Source organism: Myxine glutinosa, chromosome 4 (genome assembly GCF_964187855.1).
Source record: "Myxine glutinosa chromosome 4, kmMyxGlut1.1, whole genome shotgun sequence".
Classification (NCBI taxonomy): domain Eukaryota; kingdom Metazoa; phylum Chordata; class Myxini; order Myxiniformes; family Myxinidae; genus Myxine; species Myxine glutinosa.
The window spans coordinates 143,487,011-143,507,463 of NC_136264.1; the positions used below are offsets into that span (position 1 = coordinate 143,487,011).

At 45.1% G+C, this 20,453-nt stretch overlaps 2 protein-coding genes across 7 annotated transcripts in view; one reads left to right on the plus strand and one right to left on the minus strand.

Annotated features, from left to right (window-relative positions):
- LOC137425327 (zinc finger BED domain-containing protein 5-like) overlaps positions 1–7,992 on the minus strand; it is a 45,567-nt gene extending 37,575 nt beyond the window's left edge. For all 3 annotated transcript variants that reach the window (XR_013623214.1, XR_010984099.2, XM_078776556.1), the window contains exon 1: positions 7,796–7,992. The gene's annotated coding sequence lies outside the window, so the exon portion shown is untranslated. The remainder of the gene's footprint in view (positions 1–7,795) is intronic.
- Positions 1–20,453, plus strand: part of LOC137425326 (lysine-specific demethylase 6A) — a 286,024-nt gene that overhangs the window by 54,519 nt on the left and 211,052 nt on the right. The gene's annotated exons all lie outside the window — the stretch shown is intronic.

The following is a 20,453-nucleotide window of genomic DNA, read 5'->3' on the forward strand; positions in this document are numbered from 1 at the left end:
GCTTTATATTCATACGAATATTGTTTGCTGTGTTATATCACTATTTCTTGCACAACCTGTTTTCTTTATAAAACACACATCTTGTATTGGGGGAAAATTTTGGAATGGATTTGTTGAACTTCAGCAGCATTTAGCTCCCTGTTGCCAGGCCTGGGCCGTCAGATGATGCCTTAGAATGGGTTGTTGAAAAACAACTTGCTTGTACTCACCACCGACATTATCCAACATCTGAGCACGAGCAAACATGTTTCCCATTGTACATGGTTAATCCTCGGCTTTAAATGCAGAATTTGCTTTTTCTTGAACTGCAAATTTGTATACCCCCGAAAATGCAAAGAATCCTAAATGTCTGACATTGGCAAAGGGATGAAGGATTCTTTGGAATGTTGTGACCCCAAGCCATTGTTTTGTGTTATCGGAAAAATCCCTTCTGGCAAAATTCAAACTGCCCCAATAAAAGGAATAAAAGAAAACTCTGAACCAAGAAAACCAAGGCGTGTGTGTGTGTGTGTGTGTGTGTGTGTGTGTGTGTGTGTGTGTGTGTGTGTGTGTGTGTGTGTGTGTGTGTGTGTGTGTGTGTGTGTGTGTGTGTGTGTGTGTGTGTGTGTGTGCGCGCGCGCTTGTGTGTACATCCGTGCACGTGTGTTCCTTTTAAAACGAACATTGGTTCTGCCGGCTGTTCAAATTAACAGATATTTTACTTGATGGGCCTTAAATGTTCAATAAATATCTATCTTTAGTTACAAGGCATACCAAATGTAGGTCAGTAAGCTCACACTGGAAAGAAAACAGGCCTGATGATGATTGAGTTTCTCAAATTGCCTGCACTGTCATAAGTGAATAACAGCATGTGTTGTGACTCGATCGTCGAGCAGCAGAAAGAGCCAATGTAAAAGCACATGGAAGACGATCATGGAAGACGAAGTACGATCAACAAAACAAAGTTTAATGTGACAAAATGAAAAAAAAAAAAAACTTATCGAATTTTGTAGATTGGCTTCAAGGTCACGGCAAAAGCAGTACTGTATGTGCAAATGCCAGCAACAGAGTGTCTGAGAAACCCCTGCACCACAGGCATAGCAACATAGATTTGATTGCCAACACTATTGTGGAGATGGAGGTCGTGGATGGACAGGCAGGCAGGCAGGCAGGCAGGCAAAGCTGATTATATTGAAATGCAGACAATTTCCGCGTCAAGGCAGAAAGATGGAAAGGAAAAGAACAAAAAAAACCCCAAAGAACTGGAACAACACTCAGTAAAAGCGTTTGCCTCCTCCAGGCTGAACAGTTTACGTTTTGTATCTCACTGATAGACTAGATCTGGATCTGGATCTGGGCCTGAACGAAAATCGAATCGGCTTATTCTTGTCACCAAACAACTCATCCACCTATTTTAGTCGTAACCTGCCCGTAACTTTTTGAAATATCATACTATGTATCGTTTTTGGCCCCATCTCTCAATAGTGAAGAATCACTTAAAAGTTATCTTATCTGGATCCATATTCGGATCTTCACCAACATCGAATCAATTCATCCTTGTCACACACCGAAACTGGCCACCAAGTTTTGTTCACATCCGTCCACAGGTTTTTGAGATATCCTCTTCACAAACAGACAGACAGGGGTGAAATCATAACCTGCGTCCACCTTTGGTGGCGCAGTTAATTAGGGCAAACAGCATTAGTGGATGCTAAAAACAGTCATTGTGAACTGCAACTTTCCCATCAGAAAATACTTGTAGTCATGTACTGTATCGTGCTGCGGGTGTAGTCAACCAATGGATTGGTCAAAATACAAAGTTTTCTCATAACAAGGCAAGAACCCTATTTGTCAGAGCAAGCAGTAATCGGAACAAAAGCAGGTAACGATGTGCCAAATTAGGAATGCCAGGGCTATGTGAGGCATAGTGGGAAGTGTTTGCAAGAAGGTGTTGCTGAGCGCAACAAAAAGAAGCCGAACAGATAGAGTTGAAATCTGTGTACATGAGCAGCCGAGAGAGCCGCAGTTGTGATTGGGCTGAAGCTGAGCGCAAGTGGAACGATTTCGCGGAAGCAAAGTTGAATCGAATCCGGCCAAATGCTGTTGAGCCCAATCCAGTCAAGTGAAACATCCGAAGGCAAGTCAAACACCGAGATTGAATGCACATACGCTATTTCTCTCAACGCTGTTCGTTTATTCAAATTTGACTTGACGTGGGGAAGAGACTGAAAGTCGATCCATCAAGCATAATCTGCAGGTTGCATTGCCATTTTTGAGATGTGGCGATGCCACTTGTGTCGTGGCCCGTGGCAAATCAACATGCCAAGCAATTTGCCATTGTAAGTCGAATGGGTATGAGATTCGAACCTGGAATCACCAGAGTGCAATAGAGAAGGCCCAAGCTCGAGCAGATGAGCAAACTCAGAACCCAGTTTCTTCGGAAAGTGCTGGTGGTACTCGACCAACTGTACTTGCTTGCGTGCATCACAAATGTAGAATCGGTTGCCGAGCTCTTCACCTTGTGTTGCAGAACATGCAAATTAAAACTAAATGATGTAGGAAAGCTGTGTGTTGCTCTACACAGTGTGTTGTTTTCCAAGTGAGCTTTCTCACCCCTTTTTATTTTGAGCTGAGGTAACACTTCATGTCAAAACAGGAGCCAATTACTTCACATAAGGTCTATTTGAGTATACTCCTCTGTGATATACAAGGTGTAGCTCCGTGCCAAAGTAATCCGACCTGCTGGGTAGGCTGTGCCAAATTTAGGGGGTGTGGTGGTTGTTTTGGACAGGTATAACCTCGGTTTCTTGTCTCATGTTGAAATCCAGTCATATTTGCAATAAAATGTGCCCTGTTTAATAGTTTGTGTGACGGCTTCTGACGGGGTGGCAGGATGGCCAAGAGATGCGCGCACTCATCTCTAAGCTGTCCAGCCTGGGTTTGAATCTCGACCCAGCTGGGAAGTGTAAACTATGTTTCACAGGCAAGGTGATTCATCACTCGGATGGACGTTAAACTGGGGATTCTGTCTGCCAGCATTAGTTGGTGTGGATGTTAAAGATCCCACGGTGTTGTTCACGAGGAGTAGTTGAGCTATCGCCGACACCCTGAACAAATTGCAAATTCCTGAGAAGGAGTGGCGACCGACCAATATTATAGGCCAGTAACTGCTTTCGCAGCACCAGCACTCTTCAAAGGACGTTGCACATGATATGGTGGTGATTATGAAGATGAAATACTTCTGATGTAGTTTGGTGATTACAGCTTCCAGTGATCCCTCGTGTTTATTTTTTTTTCTTTAAAAAAATACTGTATATCGATCGACATGTGAACTCTGCATGTGCTGGAATAACTGTCTTTCTGCTTTTACGTTAGGCATGTCGGTCCTTTGCACTTTTGGAAGAAATTCGTTTAAACGGGACTATTCGCTCGCTCACACTTGCATAAAAACACCAGAACAACTTTCATTGCTTTGTTTTGCGCTCCATGTAACACCATGAGTGGGCTTGTAGTCAGTTCAAATAATGCAAGATTGCTGCATTTGTCTTGCCAGTCACACTCCAGGTGTTCTTTTTCAACACAACGGGATGAACACGAAGCAAGTTCTTTTTAAACTGAAATAAAAATGGTGTCCTTTATTTTGCGATTCAAAATGGTTATACAGTGTGACATTGAAAAAAGGAAAAGAATGTCAACCCAACGCAATCTGTGTCCATAATCTAGAGGGAATTTAAAAAATAGATCGCAGGTACAGTGTACTCTGATGCAGTGGAGTGACACCCTATCCCATGGACGTTACACTCACAAACTGCTTTCGAAGTACCAGGCTATGCTTGTGCAATTTAATAAACCATTCGTGTATGACGATGACATTGCTTTGCTCCTTCAGCTGACAGTTTCGCTCCAACAGTTTCGTTCAGTTTCAGTAACACACACACACACACACACACACACACACACACACACACACACACACACACACACACACACACAGTAACACACACGCGCACACAGTAACACACACAGTAACACACACATCGGCACCAATCTCGTATACGGTATAGCGAGATGCGTATATCTATCACCGGCACCGATCTTGTATAGCGAGATGCGTTTTACCTGCCAAAGTAAAAACAACAACAAAAAAAAACACCAGAACGAGAATCCCAGCCTCGCTTAAGTAAATACATATATACACTTAGTTATAAAATCACAAGATATGGTCAATTTTGTCAGATTGTACTCCAGATTTGGACATTATTTAGTCTACAGCATCCAATCCTCATATCCGAATCCAGATTTTGATGATATGCTTCAATTATAGCCGGTGTAGCCGGTGTTGTGAATGAACGCGTACGTATTATGTTGAAAAGCCAGATTTTGCTGGATCCCTTGAGAATCTCGAAGCTTTGACGCACCAAATCGCTCAATGGAGGCCGCCATCTTGCGGATGCGGAAGTATGCATAACAAATTGAAAAAAGTTCAATAGGAGTTTGTTTCACCCGTCTTTTTTTTTATTCACAATCTTATGCACCTCTAATTTGTAATTAAAATACTTTAAGACAAACCTCGGCCCGCACGGGCCTGGTTATCTTCAACAAAAATCGTCACCAAACACCGGAACCAATGAGATTCGAACATTTGAAAAAATATTTCAAAAACCAAATCACTCAATGGAGGCCGCCATCTTCCGGATGCGGAAGTATGCATAAAAAATTGCGAAAAAGTTCAATAGGAGTTTGTTTCACCCGTCTTTGTTTGATTCACAATCTTATGCACCTCTAATTTGTAATTAAAATACTTTAAGACCAACCTCGTTCCCCGGGCCCACACGGGCCCTGGTTATCTTCAACGAAAATCGTCACCAAACACCGGAACCAATGAGATTCGAGTATTTGAAAAAATATTACAAAAAAGCTTTTTACCACATTTCGGACGCTGAAAACGGCGTCAAATATTCTAAAATTGACGAAGAATTATTTTTTAGAAATCTCGCGGCCGTAGAGGATAGTTTTTCACGGCCGGAAATATCCGAAGTTGAGACGGAATTCACCGAATTAATCAAGAAGGAAATTTTATAAATTTTAATCTCATCCAGAATGCAAATGGTGTCATTTTGAACTCGGTACGGTACGTACTACACCTACCTACTACCAACTACCTAACCTACTGATGCCATAGTGATAGGTAAAATAGTGGCAAGAGGCTTTGGCTTCGCCGGCTCATTGCGGCTTTGCAGTCGGGTACTATTATAATGATAATCGACCGTGTTTCCAAGGCAAGGCACGTTTCAGTAGGCCGAAACAAAATGGCGGCCTAAGAACCCAGTGAGGTGCAGTGAGCTGACCAAGATGGCGGGCCGCCATATTGGCACACCACCACATCGGGTTTTTTTCTTCTTATGAGCACCTCGTTAATCATCTTCAAAAAGGATGTTATAACATACCCAAGCACCCAGTTTTCATCCTTGCAATCTGTTTGAGGTCCAGGTGTATGCATGCAAAGTTTGGAGTTGCTAAGTTTAACAGTTTTGGAGTTATGGAGGAGACAGACAGACGGACAGACACTGCCTTTTCTTATTATAGATGCGTGCATTTAGCTCATTCTGAATATCTAAGTCATTTAAATGGAAACTAACCTCGAATTTCAAAAACGGATAATTACTACATCTGTACATGGGAAGTTTTACTTGAACCTTGGAATGAAACAAGTAGCCATATATTTATTAAATATGCTAATTAGGTAAATTTTAACCTCCCCCTCAAATTAATTTGATGCAGTTTATGACATAATAAATGAAGAGATTTTTTTCCCCACCCATGACCTTTACGTCACTGACCTTTCTTCGTCATAATAAAGAGAACCTGTGAGTGCCGTTTCTCCTGTAAGCCCCTCTTTAAGAGGTTGAATGTGCATGAATGAATTGGCGATGACGTGTAATTATCCCGTACCCTGCACGTGTGAACCAAAATGCAGGGTTAAGAAATTTGTTCATGTATGTCTGTGTCTGTCTGTCTGTCTGTCTTTCTGTCTACAGGTGTCAGTCTGTGGTCGAGGAACTACTTTATTTCAATATAATTACTCCCGCCAGGGAGTAATGCATTCGATTGTGTGTGTGTGTGTGTGTGTGTGTGTGTGTGTGTGTGTGTGTGTGTGTGTGTGTGTGTGTGTGTGTGTGTGTGTGTGTGTGTGTGTGTGTGTGTGTTTGTGAACAAGATATCTGGAAAAGTTTTGAACGGATTTGGATGAAAGTTGGTGGGATGATTGCCCTTGGGATAAGGAAGAATTGATTAGTTTTTGGTGAAGCTCAGGATATTATTCCAGATCCAGGAATTTTTTGGGGGAATTTTTTGGGGAATTTTTTTTTCTGTTTTACTGCATTAAAGCTTTTATTCTTATTCTTAAATTATGTTTTTCTCCTCTAATTCCGAGATATATCAAAATTAATTCTCTGACAGTTAGGGCTTACTTTCTTTTTCATTTATTGTTTTGGGGAGAGGGGATGTTAAACAAAACGTATTATTCCAACTTGACCCACGGCGGGAGTATGCGCTCTACTGAGTGGCGTTCTAGTTTTATATTTTGACCACTATAGAACATGAATCGGAAACACAAACCTACAGTTTAACAGTACTTTGGCTCTGAAATTGACGAAGTGTATGGAATGTCATCCTGCATGCACATTCACAGAGGAGCAAGGTACCCTTACTCTGTCTACCTGTCCAATAGTTAAACAAAATTGAAAATCATTACAAACAGGAAACTTACTATTTCCAAGGACATCATAAAGGACACAAACAACAGGCACAAATAACTAATGAAGTGCAATCTGTCCTGAATGTTTTTCTATGATAAATAGTCTTCTTAGCACATCTTCTTGAGGCAAAACCCTCTTCAATCAGTCAACCTTCATGTGATGGTCTTTCTGGAAACGGTCTTGTTTTCAGCAGTTCTGAACTCCTCTGACAGTTTCCGCAGGCTTTTCTTTCTTTCCTGGAAAACTAAGAATTTCAGTTGCCTGTCATCTTTACTTGTAGTGGCTGCGAGATCCCTTCTTCCTTGCAGTTCTCTGTAACTGTAGACCTATTCTCTTTATGGTCAGCAGATAAATATGGATGTTCTCCTTCTTTAGAAGCTTGCGGATTTCAGAATGTCTTTCCTGCTGATGAAAACAAGCAGTTTGATTTTTAATACCCCCTTCAGCATGGAAGTTCTCTTTTTTGGAGGCATCTATAAATTTAAACACAAAAAAATGACCTAACTGTACAAGTCATAAATTAGAGCAATTTAGGCACTTCATATGCACTAAACAGTCAAAAAAACATGACACCCTAAAAATGCATTGCAGTTCTTTAAAAGTATACTTTTAACTAAAATATTTTTGGGAATTTTTTGTGACAAAACAATTCAAGTCTTAGCTTCCTTTTTTATGTGTAAAATTTTGATCTATTTTGTCTTACCTGAGATTTTGGCCTTTAAAGGTGAAAGGCGAAAATATGGAAATTTCGTAGTTTATTTTTTTTTGTGAACAAAACTTCTTGGAAACAATTTTTTTTTCATATTGCTGTAAGCCCCGCGGAGGGCTTTCAGCTACTGCAACATGAGTAAGAAATTTAAACTGGAATATGTACTGTGCATCTATCGCTCCAAATTTGAAAGAAACAACTTCGCTGTTTGTTTTTTTTGCCCTGGAGTGTATGTTTTGTTCTACCTGTTTGTATATATATATATATATATATATATATAAATGTACCTTCAACATCACACCAGGGATTATGCAGTCCTTTATCAGGGTGCCTAAGTAAGCCTTTGTACCTGGTGTCGAGATCGTTTCCTTGTCGTCTCACCACCTCTGACTTCCTCTTCCTGTCTCGTCGTTGGGGGAAAGGCTGAATCTGGCAATGCTCTCTCACCTTTCACTGTACTTTTATAGTGCAGTCCATTTCCCATCAAACGACTGCCTTCGTCATTGTCTGGCACAGCTTTACTCACACACTCATCAATGCATTCGAAGTCTGGAGACGATCATCGAGCGTGTTATTTATTTCATTTTTTTTTGTTCCATGCGAGTTTTTCGGACACGCCCACCTTTAAAGGCGTCTGGTGGTCAGACACTCTTAATGGATTGCCGAGTGAGGAGCTTTCGTGCACTTTGTGATGCACTCGTTGTTGTTGTTGTTGAAAAGTTGTATTTTCCTTGTACGTCGTGCTCACGTTACTTTGTTCGATGAAAACGCGATCCCCGGAACGCACTTCGGTACAAGCGCGGGCGCCGTCTGTAACGTGTGGGTGTGTGTGGGTGTGTGTTTGGTGTGTTTTTGTTTTTATGAATGGATCCGTAAATTAAATAAGACGTGCTTCTGCCTCTTCAGCGCTCTGTGCATATGGGATGCGTTTTTATTTAATTACGTTTATTAATTAATCTCACGAGCAATGGCCACAACCCCGTTCGTTTGACATCAAAATCCACGTCATCTTGCAGGATCTATTGCTCTTTTATCGGGTTCATCCACATGCTCATCCATCCCCAGATGATGACCCCCACCCACCACCATTGGTCTCATTCCTCCCCACGAGCACCAACGCCGGTGTACATACATGTATTTGTTGTCGCTGCCTTTTCCAACCTCTCGGACCTCTACATCTTGATCATCCGAGACCATCTCATTGCACGCGGCACTAACGACTCGGACCCTAACCCCCTCCCTCTCCTCTCGCAATTGTGGACCCTCTCCCCTCGCTCTCTCCCCCCCGGATGCTGTCGCTCGGCGCTCGGCTTTGCCTCCCTGCCTCCATTGCCGTCTTTGTTGCAGTTTCACAATAGCCTTCGGCTTTCGGGCCTTCTCCGTCTTTCCATCGCTTCTTCCTCTTGTCGCTCCCTCTGGTTGCTTATTCCCCTTTGCTTCTCGGTATCGAGGTCCCGTTTCTCATGTACAGGGAAGAGAGCACGAAATGGACAGATAGAGTGGGAGAGGCCTTGGCGTGCGCTTAGTTCCCTCCCCTCCTCCACCTTCCTCCCCTCTCTCCGTCTCTATCTCTCTCTCTCTCTCCCTGTCTGTCTCTCCCTCTCTCTGCCTGCCACTGTGACATTCTGCCTCTGTCGCTCTGCCTCTTCCACTCCCACGCTGTCACCGTGTTTCTTGGCTTTCCGTTTGGTCAAAACTTGTGAGTGCGAGTCCGGGGGCCAGATCCCGTGGCAATGGATGTACCCGGCGGGGCCTGATCCCGGGATTAAACGGATTTTCCCGTGACCCACCCGGCGTTCTTCGACACCTTTTGTCCCCTCGGAGTAATTCGACTATCCAGGCTGCGGACACTTACTTATTATTATACCAGTTTGGTAAGTTTGGACATATTACTCTCATTACCTTGTCTAGTCTGCCCTGTTTCATTGATTGTATTTTTTTTTTTCGATGTATTCTCTTTTCATCTTCACTGTCCCTCCCGGACCGATGTCGCGTCGTGTCCCATCTTTTGTCATCCGTACCGGTGTCCCATCCCGCCGCACTCCCTGGATGTCTGTGCCGGTGTCCCGTCGCACTGCTTTGGTTCGTGCCGGTTTCCCATCTTGTCGCACTCCCTGGATGTCTGTGCCGGTTTCCCATCTTGTCGCACTCCTATGGTCCGTGCCGGTTTCCCATCTTGTCGCACTCCTTGGTTCGTGCCGGTGTCCCGTCGCACTCCTTGGTCCGTGCCGGTGTCCGGTCGCACTCCTTTGGTCCGTGCCGGTGTCCCGTCGCACTCTTTTGGTCCCTGCCGGTGTCCCGTCGCACTCCTTTGGTTCTTGCCGGTGTCCCGTCGCACTCCTCTGGTCCGTGTCGGTGTCCCTTCTCGTCGCACTCCCTTTGATGTCCGTGCCGGTGTCCCGTCGCGCTTCTTTGGTCAGTGCCGGTGTCCCGTCACACTCCTTTGGTCGGTGCTGGTGTCCCGTTGCACTCCTTTGGTCAATACGTGTGCCCTGTCGCACTCCCTTGGTCCATGCCGGTGTCCCATCACACTCCTTTGGTCAGTGCCGGTGTCCCGTCTTGTCGCACTCCCTTGGATGTCCGTGCCGGTGTCCCGTCGCGCTCCTTTGGTCCTTGCCGGTGTCCCGTCGCATTCCCTTGGTCCGTGCCGGTGTCCCTTCTCGTCTCATTCCCTTGGTCCGTGCCGGTGTCCCGACTCAACGCACTCCTTTGGTCCATGGCGGTGCCCCCATCCCGTCGCACTCCCTGGATGTCTGTGATGGTGTCCCGTCGCGCTCCTTTGGTCAGTGCCGGTGTCCCGTCGCACTCCTTTGCTCAGTGCCGGTGTCCCGTCGCACTCCCTTCGTCCATGCCGGTGTCCTGTCCCGTCACACTCCCTTCGTCCATGCCTGTGTCCTGTCTCGTCACACTCCCTTGGATGTCCGTGCCGGTGTCCCGTCGCACTCCTCTGGTCCGTGCCGGTGTCCCATCACACTCCCTTGGTCAGTGCCGGTGTTCCATCCTGTCGCAGTCCTTTGGACGTCCGTGCCGGTGTCCTGTCATGTCGCACTCCTTTGGACGTCCATGCCGGTGTCCTTTCGCACTCCTTTGGACGTCCGTGCCGGTGTCCTGACCTGTCGCACTCCTTTGGACGTCCGTGCCGGTGTCCTGTCCTGTCGCACTCCTTTGGACGTCTGTGCCGGTGTCCCATCCCTTCGCATTCCCCTGGACGTCCGTGCCGGTGTCCCGTCCCGTCGCACTCCCTTGGACGTCCATGCCGATGTCCTGTCCCGTCGCACTCCCTTGGAAGTCTGTGCTGGTGTCCCTCCCCATCGCACTCCCTTGGCCGGCAAGCCAATGTCCCGTCCCGTTGGTGTCCCGTCACTTTCCTTTGGCCCGTGCCAGTGTACTGTTCCATCGCATTCCTTTGAACGTCCGTGCCAATGTCCCTTCCCGCCCCACTATGTTGGCCGTGCATGCTTTTTCTGCCACAGCGCCTCATGTTGCTCTCACCGTCCATGCCTCTACTGCATCCCCTGATGCTGCTTCGGCCGCCTGCGTCTCTGCCGCGTCGCCGCGCACTGCTTCGGCCATTTCCACTTCTGCCCCAACAATTTGTGCTGGTTTGGCTGCCCCCATCTCTGCCACATTGCCTCACGCTGCTTTGGCTGTCCGTGCCTCTGCCACATCTCTTGGCACTGCTTTGCGTCTGCTGCATTTCCTTGTGCTGCTTCCCCTCTGCTGCATCACCTCATGCTGCATCCCCTCATGCTGCATCGCCTCTGCTGCGACGCCTCCGCTGCTTCTCCCCTGCCATGTCTCTTTGTACTGATTCGCCTCTCCCGCTTCCCATTGTTCTATTGCGGCCACCCCATCCTCGGCCGCGTCCTCCCACGCTACTTTGGTCACCCTCGTATCTGCCACGTCGCGTTGTGCTGCTCTGGCCGTCTTATCCTCTACCACTTACCCTCACACAACATAAGCCGTCCTTGCATCTGCCATGCTGCCTTGCACTGCTTTGGCCGCCCCCTCCTCTACCACATTGCCTCACGCTACTTTGGCCTCCCTCACATCTCCCATGTCACTTTGCGCTGCTTTGGCCGCCTCTGCCGCATCGCCTCTCGCTGCTTTGGCCGCCTCTGCTACGTTGCCTGTCGCTGCTTCACACGCTCTGCTTCTGCCTCTTGCTACTTTTGTCGTCCCTGCCCCTGCCCCTGCCGGTTCACTTCACGCTGCTTCAGCTGCCCTCGCTTCTGTCGCGTCACCTTGTTCCTCTTCAGCCGCCCCCGCCTCTGCTGAATCGCCTTTTGCCGCTTCACATGCGCGTTCCTCAGCCGTGTCCTTTGGTCAGTGACGGCTCTGCCACGGCTCATGTGGAAGTCTGTGCTGGTGTCCCTCCCCATCGCACTCCCTTGGCTGGCAAGTCAATGTCCCGTCCCGTCGCTTTCCTTTGGCCCGTGCCAGTGTACTGTTCCATCGCATTCCTTTGAACGTCCGTGCCAATGTCCCTTCCAGCTCCACTATGTTGGCCGTGCATGCTTTTTCTGCCACAGCGCCTCATGTTGCTCTCACCGTCCATGCCTCTACTGCATCCCCTGATGCTGCTTCGACCGCCTGCGTCTCTGCCGCGTCGCCGCGCACTGCTTTGGCCATTTCCACTTCTGCCCCAACAATTTGTGCTGGTTTGGCCGCCTGCATCTCTGCCACATTGCCTCACGCTGCTTCGGCTGTCCGTGCCTCTGCCATGTCACCTGACACTGCTTTGGTTATCCACGGCTCTGCCACATCTCTTGGCACTGCTTTGCGTCTGCTGCATTTCCTTGTGCTGCATCACCTCATGCTGCATCACCTCGTGCTGCATCGCCTCTCCCGCTTCCCATTGTTCTATTGCGGCCACTCCATCCTCCGCCGCGTCCTCCCACGCTACTTCGGCCACCCTCGCATCTGCCACGTCGCTTTGTGCTGCTTTGGCCGTCTTATCCTCTACCACTTACCCTCACACTACATAGGCCGTCCTTGCATCTGCCATGTTGCCTTGCACTGCTTTGGCGGCCCCCTCCTCTACCACATTGCCTCATGCTACTTTGGCCTCCCTCACATCTCCCATGTCACCTCGCGCTGCTTTGGCTGCCTCTGCCGCATCGCCTCTCGCTGCTTTGGCCGCCTCTGCCGCGTTGCCTCTCGCTGCTTCACACACCCTGCTTCTGCTTCTTGCTACTTTTGTCGCCCTGCCCCTGCCCCTGCCTCTGCCGGTTCACTTCACGCTGCTTCGGCTGGCCTCGCTACTGTCGCGTCACCTTGTGCCTCTTCAGCCGCCCCCGCCTCTGCCGAATCGCCTTTTGCCGCTTCACACACCCGTTCCTCAGCCGTGTCGCTTCTCACTGCTTTGCCCATCCGCACCTCTGTTGTCACATTGCACTGCCTCGGCTGCCCACATCTTTGTTTCTTTGCGTCTTGGCTCATCATGTTGCCCTGCTTCGGCCGTCCATGCCTGTGTCATGCCCCACCACTTCTTTTTCTTTTTACCTTTTTACATTGTCTACCTCCTTCATACTTCTGTCTACCTCCATACATTGTCTACATCCTACACTTCTGTTTTTTTATTTGAGAGAGGCACAACTTTCATGCTCCTCTGTCTGTGTGTGTGTCTGTCTGTCTGGTGTTTTTCTGTTGCTTAGTGAGATGTGCAGTAAAGACATGACAGATTGCTCGTATGTTGATTGACCTTTTCTTTCTCATTGTGGTTGTGGTTCTTCTAACTGCCCTTTCATCGTCAACCATGAGGTTTTTGTTCCTTCCGATTTTTGGCAGCTGCTTACGAGTTGACGTGGTGTTTCAGCTGGCCTTAAACGGAAAATGGTGACGATGTAATGCATGTGTGGAAGTTGTGGTGTTACCCTTGTGGTCGTTCTGATGATATCTGAGAAACCACGTTTTATTTTAATTCACCCTGAGGTTCTAGGAACATGTTTATTTTTAACCAGCTGGCATGCATCCTTGGTTGCTTCACCATCCCACCCCTCACCTCGCTTCTTCCATGTGATTCCTCCGCTTTTGCTTCATGTCCTTCCGATTTTAAGAGGTTCTCCTTACCTTGACAAAATTGACCAAGTGATTCAAATCCTGTGATGACCTTTCTACAGTGGCTTTGTTGTTTGCTTCTGACTCAGTAGATATGCAGTGCAGTTCATATTGTGGTGCTTGTTTCATTAAATGTTCGTTAAAGGTCTTCGATGGCATGTGGCAGATCATTTATTTCACCCTGCCGCTTGAATCAAGGAGGCTTTCTTGCCTTTTCATCAGGTAATGGTAGCAGTTTGAGAAGGAATTTTGTACTATGACTGTACAGTAGCAGTTGCAGAATTTCTCTCAGTTGCTCTTCCAGTTTTAACGAGCCCTTCATGCCAACATGCTCGGACTTGTTGGATGCTCAATACCTCTTTTGAAGGATGCCCGAGTAACTCTACCCTGCATTGGGTGTTTCATTTCATACGGAATGGTTCTTTACATTTATGCAATCCAATAATCAGTGGCTAAATCCATGTCCATACCGACTTGATTTTAATCAGCACTCCTTGCAAAGGCCGCATTAACATTTGAATGTGCGATGCTTAGATGCCCTACTTTATCATTGAGCAGCCTTCAAATTATGTCTTTGGGTTTGTGTTGACAGCTCACTGTCTGTCTGCCTGTCCGTCTGTGTGCGACAAAACTAATGCTAGCAGATGGGTCCTCCAGCTCAACGTCCTCCTGATTGACGACTTGCTTATTGACGCATGATCACTCCGCATGCGAATCAGCAGAGTGAGAGTTTATAGCTGGGTCAAATTCAAACCCAGGTGCTACAGCTCAGAGGCGAGTACCTCTCAGCTATCCTGTCAGCCAATGTTGGTAGCGATTGTGTTAATTTTATGGTGTTGACTGTTGTCTGTCTTTCTTTTTGACAACGAGAGTGAGAGTGAGAGTGTGGGGTGCTAATGGGATCGATAGGGTTATCCCTTTGCAAAAGCAAAGCAAGTGCTCTGAGACATTCGTGCAAAAAAAATTCTGAAAGTTAAAGGGCTAACGCCTCCAGGATCCCCTGTGCGAGCAATTTGCAAAAATGGTGTGATGAAGTTCCAGGAAGAGGTGTAAAAATATACGGGAAGCAGGAAGGAAAGCGATTACTTGAGGAAGGGTTGAAAGTGGAACAGTTACTCTCAGCTCGGGCAAAAGTTAAGGGGCCATATACTTGTGACCTTACCCACAAATAGCAGAATGTTTGATTCTTTCCTTTTCCATTCCGTCTCCTTTCTCTCTACATTCCCCTCTCCTCCCCTTTTTCCTCCCTCAATTTTTTTCCACTTTTCCCCTCCTACCCTCTTTCCTTGTGCAGTTTACGCAAGATGTAGATTTCTTCATGTTGTGGCTTGAGGGAGGAGTGCTGGTTGTTGGGTCTATATTGGATATTAACTAAACTAGAGAGTTCATAGTAAACCTTACCCCACGCAGTCTTGAGAAAAAAGGACATGGGCGGGGTCTGTGAGCTGAAAATTTACTGGGTTAAGCTAATGTAAAATGCCGTAATATTTTGTCCAAGTACTGCTAAATGAAAGGTTTTTGAATGTGTCAAGAAGGCAATTTGTGTTCTTCAGTGTTCTGGTATATAATTATTAAATAGAAATAAAATGAAGCTTTTAAAGGTTGTGGAAAAAAACAAATTCCGGGGGTTTTCTGCCGTTGATGCAGCGTCTTTTACACCACTTTATCTAACACATTACATTTGTTCTTCATGCTTGTGTCCTTTATGACGTCCCTAAAAAGAGTAAGTTTCCTGTTTAGAATGATTTTCAAATTTCTTTTTGCCTGCCAGACAGCCAGACCGAGTAAAAAAAATCGCACCCATGATCAGTTTGGCATTTTTGGTATGAAATGGGCAAAGCCTAGAAAAAAAACGAAACCTATTAGAATTACCCGTTAGAATTACTCTTTAGAATTACTCTTTAGAATTACCCTTTAGAATTGCCCTTTAGAATTACCCTTCAGAATTACCCTTCAGAATTACCCATTAGAATTACTCTTTAGAATTACTCTTTAGAATTACCATTTAGAATTACACTTTAGAATTACTCTTTAGAATTACTCTTTAGAATTACTCTTTAGAATTACCCTTTAGAATTGCCCTTTAGAATTACCCTTCAGAATTACCCTTCAGAATTACCCATTAGAATTACTCTTTAGAATTACTCTTTAGAATTACCATTTAGAATTACACTTTAGAATTACCCTTTAGAATTACACTTTAGAATTACCCTTTAGAATTACCCTTTAGAATTACCCTTTAGAATTACCCTTCAGAATTACCCTTCAGAATTACCCTTTAGAATTACCCTTTAGAATTACACTTTATAATTACCCTTTAGAATTACCCTTTAGAATTACTCTTTAGAATTACCATTTAGAATTACCATTTAGAATTACACTTTAGAATTACTCTTTAGAATTACTCTTTAGAATTACTCTTTAGAATTACCCTTTAGAATTGCCCTTTAGAATTACCCTTCAGAATTACCCTTCAGAATTACCCATTAGAATTACTCTTTAGAATTACCCTTTAGAATTACCCTTTAGAATTACACTTTATAATTACCCTTTAGAATTACCCTTTAGAATTACTCTTTAGAATTACCATTTAGAATTACCCTTTAGAATTACCATTTAGAATTACACTTTAGAATTACCATTTAGAATTACCCTTTAGAATTACCCTTTAGAATTACCATTTAGAATTACCCTTTAGAATTACACTTTAGAATTACCCTTTAGAATTACCATTTAGAATTACCCTTTAGAATTACCCTTTAGAATTACCATTTAGAATTACCCTTTGGAATAACCTTTTAGAACTACCCTTGAGAATTACCCTTGAGAATTACCCTTGAGAATTACCCTTTAGAATTACCCTTTGGAATTACCCTTTGGAATTACCCTTTAGAATTAATCTATCTATAATTCCAGTAATCTCTGTGTGTTTGTTTGTTTGTACGTTTGTTTGTCTGTGACCGCTGTTTCTCGACAACCACGGGTCCGATATACTTTAAACTTGCCAGGTATATTGCTGGGGACCCGAGGATGTGCCTTTTCAAGGTTTCATATTAATCGGACAATTACTTACCGAGCTATGTCCAAAAAACGATTCAACCAATCAGAGAGCAGCGAGCTATCGCGTGTGCCGAACGTGGCGAACACACTCTGCCTCGGATGGCACATTTGAGAGCGTATTCATTTATTTCCCGTCGGCAAACTATGTTGGCGCTATGTTGGCGTTAAACGATGTTTTAAAACTAATTAAAACCCCGGGGGGATTGTCACTGTACTCGCAAGCCGTTCGCCGTTCGCTTTGGCGTTGCGAATGGACCAAAACATTTCATGGACCAAACCATTTCATGTAAAGCGTTCGCCGTTCGCTTTGGCGTTGCGAATGGACCAAAACATTTCATAGACCAAACCATTTCATGTAAATAGAGGGGGGGATATAATTTTAGATATAGATATAGTACGGGCATGCCCTAGTAATAATAATAATAATAATGCATTTATTTTATATAGCGCTTTTCAGGAAGCCCAAAGACGCTTTGACAGAGTGCAAAACATAATGCATAGCAAAACATAAAAACAATTGCAAAAAAAGAAGAATCAATAGGGAAATATTCAAAGCACAAAGGAGGGAGAAGGAGAGGAGATACAGGGGTTAGGGGTTAGATGCTGTGGGTTAAATGTTGAATGCAGTGTTGAACAGGTGGGTCTTGAGTGATGTTTTGAATGTGGTGAGTGAGGAGGAGTCTCTGATGGTGTGAGGTAGCGAGTTCCAGAGGGTGGGAGCAGCGATGGAGAAGGCCCTGTCCCCCCAGGATCTAAATTTGGTCCGGATGGGGGGGGGGGGGGTCAGGAGGTTGGTACCAGCAGAGCGGAGGTTGCGGGTGGGAGTGTGTCTGGAGAGGAGGTCAGCCAGGTAGGATGGGGCCAGGTTATGGAGGGCTTTGTAGGTCAAGAGGAGGATTTTGTACTGGATTCTCTGGGAGATGGGGAGCCAGTGAAGCTTGTAAAGGACGGGGGTGATGTGGTCACGGGTCCGGGAATGGGTGAGTAGACGGGCAGCGGAGTTCTGAATGTATTGGAGTTTATTGGTGATTGTTGAGGGTGAACCATAAAGGAGGCTATTGCAGTAGTCCAGACGGGAAGTGATGAAGGCGTGGATGAGGGTTTCTGCAGCCACGGAGGAGAGGGATGGACGGAGACGGGCGATGTTTTTCAGGTGAAAGAAGGCTGTCTTTGTGATCTGTTTAGTGTTTTTGTCGAAGGAGAGGGTTTGGTCAAAGATGATGCCAAGATTCCGGATGTGAGGGGAGGTGGATACTGGGAAACCGTCGATGTTGAGGGCAAAGTTATGGGTGGACTTGGTGAGCGTTTTTGGGCCAATGATGATTATTTCAGATTTATCACAGTTAAGTTTGAGGAAGTTGATTTGAAGCCAGGATTTTATTTCAGTGATGCAGTTTGTCAGGATAGAGTGGGTGGTGGTGGAGATGGACTTGGTGGAGATGAAAAGCTGGATGTCATCGGCGAAGCAGTGGAATTGGAGACCATGACGGCGGATTAAGTGACCGAGGGGGGACAGGTAAAGGATGAAGAGGAGGGGGCCAAGAACTGAACCTTGGGGGAGGGGAGCAGTAGGGGATTTGCAGTTATTGATGGAGATGAACTGACGTCTGTCAGAGAGGTATGATTTAATCCAAGAGAGGGCAGTGCCGGTAATGTTAAAGGTGGTTTCAAGTCGGGTGAGGAGGATGGTGTGATCGATGGTGTCAAAGGCGGCGCTGAGGTCGAGGAGGATGAGAATGTTGAGGTTGCCAGCGTCAGAGGAGAGGAGAAGGTCGTTGGTGATTTTGAGGAGAGCAGTTTCAGTACTGTGGTTGGAGCGGAATCCGGATTGGAATGTTTCATACAGGTTATTGGCAGAGAGGTGATGTTTGAGTTGAGTGGCTACAGCGCGTTCCAAAACCTTTGACAGAAAGGGTAGGTTGGAGATGGGTCTGAAGTTATTTAGGGTGTCAGGGTTTAGTCCAGGTTTTTTCAGAATGGGGGTAACAGCAGCAATTTTGAGGGATGGTGGGACGATGCCTGTAGACAGGGAGGAGTTTATTGTTGCAATGATAAGTGGAGAGAGAGCAGGAAGGGAGGCCTTGACAAAGCTGGAGGGGATGGGGTCAAGAGTGCAGGTGGCAGTTTTCATTCCGATGAGGAGTTCAGAGAGGTCAGTAGGGGAGACTGGGGAGAATTGAGACAGGGGATGGCAGGATAAGGGGGTCAGGTGGTTTGAGGGGGAGCGGGTGCGGCGGTGGTCAAGCTGTTGTAGATGTTTTCAATTTTGCGTTGGAAGAATGAAAGGAAGGAGATGCAGTTGTCTATTGTGAATGACTGGGTGGTGGTGTTCAGGGGGCTGAGGAGTTTGTTTATTGTAGAGAAGAGTGCTTTTGGGTTTCCGGAGCCAGAGTGGATAATTTGAGAGTAGTAGGCGGAGCGGGCGCGGGAGAGGGCATCTTTATAGTGTTGTATGTGGTCCTTGTAGGCCTGGGAGTGAACTGTGAGACCTGTTTTATTGCGGAGTCTTTCAAGTTGGCGAGCACGAGTTTTCATCAGGCGGAGTTCAGAGGTAAACCAGGGAGCAGAATGGGTGAAAGAAACTGTTTTGGTTTTTATAGGCGCAAGTTGGTCAAGGCAGGAGGAGAGAGTGTGGTTGTAGTAGTCAGTGAGGTCAGAAGGGGTGTGGAGGTCAACGAAGGGAGAAGTGGACATTTTTTCAGAGAGGGTCGATGAGAATGAGGTAGGTGAAAGAGCGTTTAGAATTACCCTTTAGAATTACCCTTTAGAATTAACCTTTAGAATTACCCTTGAGAATTACCCTTGAGAATTACCCTTGAGAATTACCCTTTAGAATTACCCTTTAGAATTACCCTTTGGAATTACCCTTTAAAATTACCCTTTAGAATTACCCTTTAGAATTACCCTTGAGAATTACCCTTGAGAATTACCCTTTAGAATTACCCTTTAGAATTACCCTTTGGAATTACCCTTTGGAATTACCCTTTGGAATTACCCTTTGGAATTACCCTTTAGAATTACCCTTTAGAATTACACTTTAGAATTACACTTTAGAATTACCCTTTAGAATTACCATTTAGAATTACCATTTAGAATTACCCTTTGGAATTACCGTTTAGAATTACCCTTTAGAATTACCATTTAGAATTACACTTTAGAATTACCATTTAGAATTACCCTTTGGAATTACCCTTTAGAATTACCCTTTAGAATTACCATTTAGAATTACCCTTTTGAATTACACTTTGGAATTACACTTTAGAATTACCATTTAGAATTACCATTTAGAATTACCCTTTTTTAATAACCTTTTACAACTACCCTTGAGAATTACCCTTGAGAATTACCCTTGAGAATTACCCTTGAGAATTACCCTTGAGAATTACCCTTTAGAATTACCCTTTAGAATTACCCTTTAGAATTACTCTTTAGAATTACCCTTTAGAATTACCCTTTAGAATTACCCTTTAGAATTACCCTTTGGAATTACCATTTAGAATTACCCTTTAGAATTACCCTTTAGAATTACCATTTAGAATTACCCTTTGGAATTACTCTTAAGAATTACTCTTTATAATTACCCTTTAGAATTACACTTTCGAATTACCCTTTAAAATTACCCTTTAGAATTACACTTTAGAATTACCCTTTAGAATTACCCTTTAGAATTACCCTTGAGAATTACCCTTGAGAATTACCCTTGAGAATTACCCTTGAGAATTACCCTTTACAATTACCCTTTGGAATTACCCTTTGGCATTACCCTTTAGAATTACCCTTTAGAATTACCCTTTAGAATTACCCTTTAGAATTACCCTTTAGAATTACCCTTTAGAATTACCCTTTAGAATTACCCTTGAGAATTACCCTTGAGAATTACCCTTTGG